Below are 6,866 nucleotides of genomic sequence, written 5' to 3'. Positions count from 1 at the left end.
ATTCCATTCCTGTGGTTCTTTTGTTTTCGAAACAAAATTACCTGACATGTAACTAGAGGCCGGATTTCACGCAAATGCCTGGTTCGTTCCTTGCGCTCCTATTGCCCCACTCAGTTGATATTTACGCATGAATTAGAGGTAAAGGAGGGTTTTTATGGTGTTTTATAGCGCCTATAAATGCCTATTTTGGCGTTTATAAATGCCTATTTTCAATATCGGTGCCTATATGAACACTATTTAGCCTCAAATTTCGCATTCAAGGGCAGTTTTAGATCGTTATTCATGTTACCTATCCACACTGTGTGGGAAGAATTCTACGGGCTTCAATCTAGTCCTCTAGTTCAACCAATTGCCGGAAAACGACTGCTAGCAGCACTGAAGTCGGACACTCATTCTCAGTGACAAGAGACGCAATTCTGAATCCGGTAATCTGGAGATGCTGCTCTCGTTTCCATAATTTTTACAGTGATTCTTAGACAGCGTTCCGTATGCTCCCCAAACAGATTTCTTCAAAGGTGCTCGGTGACATTCTCGTTTCTAGAACCCTATATACTCAAATAGAACTCTATTTTCAACTCAACGGTTGGGCATCCAACGCGCCTTGGTTAGCAGATCACTGGTACATTGAAACACCAGCGGCGAAACATTACTGCGGGGCTGCATTTTCTTACGCTCTGATATCCCACTGTCGACGGGCTCTAAAATACGCTTTTCCATCAAAAATTGGTTCGGCTAATAAAAACCTTTTCAAAAATGCTCTTCAAATGTGTGGAAGTGTGTTTGGTAAAGTTGGGCCGTCTTAACAATTCGAGAATTGATTTATTCAGGGGTTTAATGCCCCGACGCAACGCAGGCGATGATGCGCGCCGTAGTGGAGGGCTCCGGATTAATTTTGTCCACCTGGGGATCTTTAACGTGCGCCGAAATCTCGCACAAACTAGCGTTTTTGCTTTTCGCCTCCCTCAGAAAAGCGACCGCCGCGGCCGGGGATCGACCGTGCGACCTCGTGCTCAGCAGAACAATTCGAGACACTTATGAGAAAATTGTTAGAGTTGTACCTAACAGCCCTCACGTGAAAACATGTTATGTTTCTTAATAATACGCGTCGTCTCTCTTGCCTTTATTATTTCTCTATGTATTTGTTTTCTAATTATTTAGTTGCGTCAGGCAGACTTAAAGTAGCGCATTTTTAAACCAGTATCCCCAGCTTCACACGTATTATTTTTCATGTCTGATTCATTATATGCCTCGCTTGAGCAAGCGGGAGTGGACATCGAACATGAATGGGAGCAGTGCACTTGTTGGATTAAGACAATGAATCGTCCAGCAGTATTATGTGACAATTGAACGGCTATGTTCAGCGGTTTGCGCCTTTGTGCCATCATACACAGTAATATTTTTTTATTTTCCTGTCGTAGATGCAGTTTGCGCACGCCTACGTTAGAAATTATTTGCGTTTATGTAAACATTTAGGTTGCCTACAAATACGACGTTGCAGGCCTAAAACGTTGTTTTGGCTGCCTATTTTTGTTGTTTAAAACACCATTTCTGACGCCAAAAACTCTGGCCTCTAATTATCACAATGGCTTCGGTAAAACCTTCTGCCGTGATCTTTTTCGAGCTCTTATATTTAAGCAAAGGGCATCTAGAAAATGTTTACTTTATGCGCCTCCCCCGATGGAGCTTTGATGCGCACAATTCCCTCTGCCGTGCGCCGAACAACAGCAGTGACTATCAAGCTCGCACTACGCTTTTACTGCGTGAGCAATAGATGGGGAATTTCGGCAAAATGTTTTTTGGAGCTTCGTTAATTTTCGCGTCGCTCTACTGACAGAGTGAGCGATAGGGGAGCTCGGAACGACAGATCAGAGGGAACGGGCATTGTCGGGTAAGCGACCTTACTCAGGTAGTAGCTCGTGTAGTGTATCACTCCGCCGAAGCGACGGACCCGGATGCGCGCGCTTTTTGAAACGAGATTTCGCTTAATTTGTCAGACCGTCTCCTTTTTTACACCACGTGTTTTTTTCACGTCACTGGAGAAATTTATAGGCAGATTAAGTGCGAGAAATTTTAGAAACGGCTCATGTTGCGCCCTATATACTCGCAGTAAGGCACTTATTGCGCCGCGCGGAGTAACAGACGGCTGCGGTGATGGCGCGCAGGGGCAACCTCCATTGTCGTTCTTGAGTTGTACCCTACCCAGCACCCAGTTGTACCCAGTTGAGTTGTAAAGCTGCCTTCGCAATGCGGCTGACGCTGTCATGGACACGACTAGTGGATTGATTGATTGATTGATTGATTGATTGATTGATTGATTGATTGATTGATTGATTGATTGATTGATTGATTGATTGATTGATTGATTGATTGATTGATTGATTGATTGATTGATTGATTGATTGATTGATCGCCGTAGTGGAGGGCTCCGGATTAATTTTGACCACCTGGGGGTCATTAACGCGCGCCGACGACTGGTGGAATTCCATCTGCCTCCACATCGCTGCCTCTTGCACGCGTTGTAAAGGAGTGAAAGGCAGCCAATGCCGCTGCTAGAGTGACCAAGCGTAACCATTGGGATGCTTAGAGCACTGTGCATGATTGGCAAGGCGTACAAGGGATGTGCGGGAAGCGCCGCGTTGCGGAATCCTGATGTCGTAGCAAGCGCATCGCGCCGGGCCTGAAGTTAAGCATTAAATGGACGGGACACTAACGCATTCTAAAAGTTCAATCAATAGATCTTCACATAATTTTCGTTGCTTTGTAACGGAGTGAAGTGCGCTTAATCGTCAATGTAGCGGTTAAAATAGCTCCACAGTTGGCACCCGAGGTCAAATGAAAACAAAAATACTCGATCACCCTGTCCCGTCAACTGTCCGTCGAATGACTGCACGCACCGAATGTCACGGGGACAGGCGGCGGTGGTCCGCATTACCTCGGCGCACGAATCTCGATTAAAAATTTTCTATTTTTCGTGTGACTGGGCTGTAGAACGCATCGCAAAAAAGATGTAACCTTGCTGTCACGCCTGTACATTGCTGGAAATAGTTCCTTCGGCGGCGGACGCCTCCCCCCCCCCCCTTCCCCTATACAGACGTGAATATATAGTTGTCACTGCGACCGACGCAGCCTGGCGTTAGAATCGCCTTAATAGTGGCCATGCTGTTTGCGTCGTTAGATTTTATAAAAAAAAAAAAAAAAAAACGACCCGAACTCCCCCGTGTTAGTGTGCCACCAGCTTGCTTTGTTTATGCGCTTTCTCTTCCATTAAGGAAACGTCGTTGTAGTAGGGATCAATTGCAGGGGCTGCGCATGGCAATCAAAACAACCGAACATAATCGCAGGCTGCACTTTGTCACGGATATGCATTTTTTCCCCATCAACTTGTACAGGCGCGGCCACTATTAGAGATAACACGGTAGCGCGTAGAGCGCTCCGCAGTTCGCCACAACTGGTGCAACGCGAAGCACTGTGGAACCATAGCGGGTGACGGGCAGTTAACTTCACCTCTGGCGATCATTGTGCTCTGCCGCAACATTGCCGCGGCGCTAGTCATGGCACTATACTCGGCACTGTTACCTGCAACCGTGACCGCGCCTGTACGCTCGGTAGATCCAGCTGCTTCTTGCGCAGACGCCATCGCCGTGTTTAGGAAAGTTTCAATTCATTCTCCTCCCCGCAGCAGTCCTAACGGCAATACTGCATAGGCCGTGTCAAGGACAAAATTGCAGAAAAAAGTGTACTGGAGCAAAACTCGATGCAGCCAAGACGTAGATATGAACACCGCTTTTTTGCATCAGTCGCCAAACTAAATGCCTAGGAGCATGCCTAACTGCTTGATATTAGCGCAACCGATATCAATGTCCAAACAGGCTTAAAGAATTGATACTATTCCTCTGGCGTGCTGTGGAGTTCGAATTTACGATAATACATGCAATACAGTTGGCACGCTGCTAAAAGGAACGTGGTGTTGTGAGCTGCGGTAGAGGAATGTTAACGATCGAAAAAAACAACTGAACTGTGGAATCACGGTACGCATACGCTTTCTATTTCATTTTCTAAAGTTTATGCACCGATGAATGCACCAATCTATACAAATAGAGCATAGATCTTAAATGGGGTCATCAGGGCACATTAATTGGTGTTTATGTGGACCAAATTGGGCAATTTGAGACCTAGTTTCCTGCATCTCTTGTTAAATATACTGTCGGATGGTCTGCTTTGTTTCCGGTGCCTAGGTCAGAAGAGAGACGCAGCTTCATAACGCGCAAGCTCTGTGCACGCTGTCAGCAGCTGCTCACCGATACAGGAAATAACATCCGCTACGCGCTTGCCGTAGCCAAGGTACCCTGCATGCATCGCAAATGCGTTCCGCATGTGTTTCGCCATGTACAGGCAAACGCACGCATAAATGAATGCTATTGAAATTCTATGGAACGCATTTAGCGCACGCAAGTGCCGTAAAGAGGACGGATAACGAAGCGTTTTTCATACAATATATACTTGCTCTGAAATGCCGGAAAGAAAAAGTGGAATTAGGTCAAGCATTTAGTGAGTCAGAGTGCAAGAAATGTCGCCGCTTCCTAGACTGACTGCGAAAAAAAATGTGGGTGAGGAACATAGGAGCGAAGAAAGAACCAGTAAGCGGGGGTGGTGTGGAAGGGGAAGGTAATTATGCCTAGATATGAAGGGACGGAGGAAGGTTAAAGATTCGGAGAAAGAGAGAGAGAGAGAGGTAACGTTATTAACAGAAGGTGCCTTCAGTCCGGGGCTCCGGGTTTGGAGCTAAGGGCCAACTATGCCCGTTCAGTCACGTCGCTGGCCTTGAGTGCCTGAGTCGGCGTGGCAGCTTTTGGGCGCACAAAAAAAAAGTATTTTGACTTGTAGTTTCTTCGGTAGCAGACATTACAGGATACAATTTTCTCGCTCGTTTTAAGGCGGAGGGTAGGCTACCACGACCAAGGAAGCAAGGTAAAAGTCCCAAGCCGACGAACTGCAAGCAATAAAAGAACTTGAAGCCGGAACGAATTTCTCCTTTCAAGTTTCTAATTTTTTTCCTGTGTAACCCGACGTACCGCAGCAACATTAAATCCTATTTTGCAGATATAAATATTTATATATCCTAACCCAACTAACTACGAGCAACACAAGAACTTCAAGCCTGCACTGATTTCTCCCCTCAAGTTCCTAATTCTTTGCTTCGTAGTCTGACGTAACGCAGCAATATTAAAGCCTATCTTGGAGATATTTTTCTTTGCAGCTAATTTATGAGCCGTCCGAAACTCAAGGGCAGACGGCCTACTGCTCCATTTTGCGCGCGCTACTGCTGTTAAAACATGACAGTGCATGAAATCACAATTGCAAACAGTGAGCGGTGCGAAAAGCGCTCCAATCTATAGATCCGCCTATTTGACGTATACTCTTATTGACTAGTGCGTCTTTCTCAAGTTTAAAGACGACGGATGCAGGCGCTTCTGGTCATAAAGGCTAGTGTAAAAAATTATTTTTTTTAATGCCCCTTGTGCTTTACTCTTGAGCCTTGGCAGAGGCCCGTAGTGTACCTGTTTTTTTTTCTTCGAACCAGTTTTTACTGTGTCTGTAAGCATTCTGGTATTCAGGGAGCAATGTACGGGGCAAGAAGGCAACAGTTTGCGCCGTCGCTCCGTGGACACAGATATATAGAATAACGAAGAACAAGACAGCGCATCTGGAGAGAGAGAGAGAGAGAGAGAGAGAGAGAGAGAGAGAGAGAGAGAGAGAGAGAGAGAGAGAGAGAGAGAGAGAGAGAGAGAGAGAGAGAGAGAGAGAGAGAGAGAGAGAGAGAGAGAGAGAGACTTTTAGTTAGCTTATTTATGCATAGAAGTGGCCTCTCTGTACATAAGTGCAAACTCTGTCTCGCACGTGCCGCTTCCTCCATCAGCATGACCTGGTCGGCGGGTGTGCGGTGGACAGCGGAGTCGCCTACTGTTCGAGGTTTGGGCTAGGGAAAAGGGGTGGAAAGTCTGGGTTTCGACTACATTCCCAGATTCCGTGATTCAGAGAGCCTGTTTCTCCGCAGAACTTGCATTGCGGTTAATGATGGTTAGGGCACTGCTTATGAAGTCAAACCGGATGAGGAAACGTGTTGGTTTATAGGAGTCAGAGCGTGGATCCTTGGTGTTTACTTAATTGCGGGTGTGGCTGTGAATAGATCCTTCATTCTAGCATGTAGTGCTGACTAATGGCCCGGGAGGAAAAAAACGGGGGTGGGGTCAGGCTCTCCTCCCATGGGTGTAGACAGCGGAACGTCTAGTACAGCCCCAAGGCGGCAGTAACGTCGGCAGTGGTGATGCTGCGCACGTAAAACCTGTGGAAAAAGTTTCTAGCCACGCCAAAAGTGGAAAGCCCCAAGAAATTCACAAGCTTTCGAGCAGAGCAAGGCTGAAACGTTTTATGCCAGAAAGCTGGAGAAAACACCTTCATTTCTTCCGGACATAAAATAATTTCCTCGCAGTTAAAAGTATAGCTTTTGCTTCAAATTCTTTGTCGGCCGGAACCTGCTGCGACGCCAAGAAATTTTTTACGAAGACTACCACTGCGTATTCCTGACGCGTCCGTCGTCGCGCTTTTCCATTCATCATGTCACCGCTTTTAGCGTTATAAAAGGGGGTGTGGCGCGAGTGCAGTCCCAAATAGACGGAAAACAGGACGGAACTGGAATGACGGCGACAAAATGTCTGTAATTTTTTTCTAAACGTAGTGCCTAAAATGTGTACCCGTTGAATTATTCTTGGAACCTATGCAGTAAAAATATGGAATGCCCACTCATTCTGCGTTTGTTTATAGAAAAAAAGACACGGAAAACACTGATGCATGGATTACTTCAGTGT

Source organism: Haemaphysalis longicornis, unplaced genomic scaffold (genome assembly GCF_048455015.1).
Source record: "Haemaphysalis longicornis isolate Haplotype H1 unplaced genomic scaffold, Haemaphysalis longicornis Haplotype H1 scaffold_7, whole genome shotgun sequence".
Lineage (NCBI taxonomy): Eukaryota > Metazoa > Arthropoda > Arachnida > Ixodida > Ixodidae > Haemaphysalis > Haemaphysalis longicornis.
The sequence above is the reverse complement of the archived record's forward strand: the minus strand, read 5'-3'. Positions refer to the sequence as shown.